The sequence below is a fragment of the Corvus brachyrhynchos genome, unplaced genomic scaffold (genome assembly GCF_000691975.1).
Source record: "Corvus brachyrhynchos isolate BGI_N302 unplaced genomic scaffold, ASM69197v1 scaffold933, whole genome shotgun sequence".
In the NCBI taxonomy this organism is placed as follows: Eukaryota; Metazoa; Chordata; class Aves; order Passeriformes; family Corvidae; genus Corvus; species Corvus brachyrhynchos.
The window spans coordinates 58,337-58,576 of NW_008237401.1; positions in this window are offsets into that span (position 1 = coordinate 58,337).

Consider the following 240-nt stretch of genomic DNA (forward strand, 5'->3'; position numbering starts at 1 on the left):
GGATGGGGCTGGGGGTGCTCTGGGACACGAACCCTGCTGGGACCCCCACCCACATTCCCTGTGCCGGGCTTAGCCGGGGGGGCCGGGATGGGCACAGGGGGGGTCAGGGCATCTCCTGGATCCGGGCATCCTGAGGGGGTTCCCGGCCACGTGTCCCGGGAGATGGAGGTGGCCTCGATGAGGAGCTCTCCGAGGGCCCGCAGGGCCCCCAGGGTGGCACCAGAGGTGTCGGCCCACGCC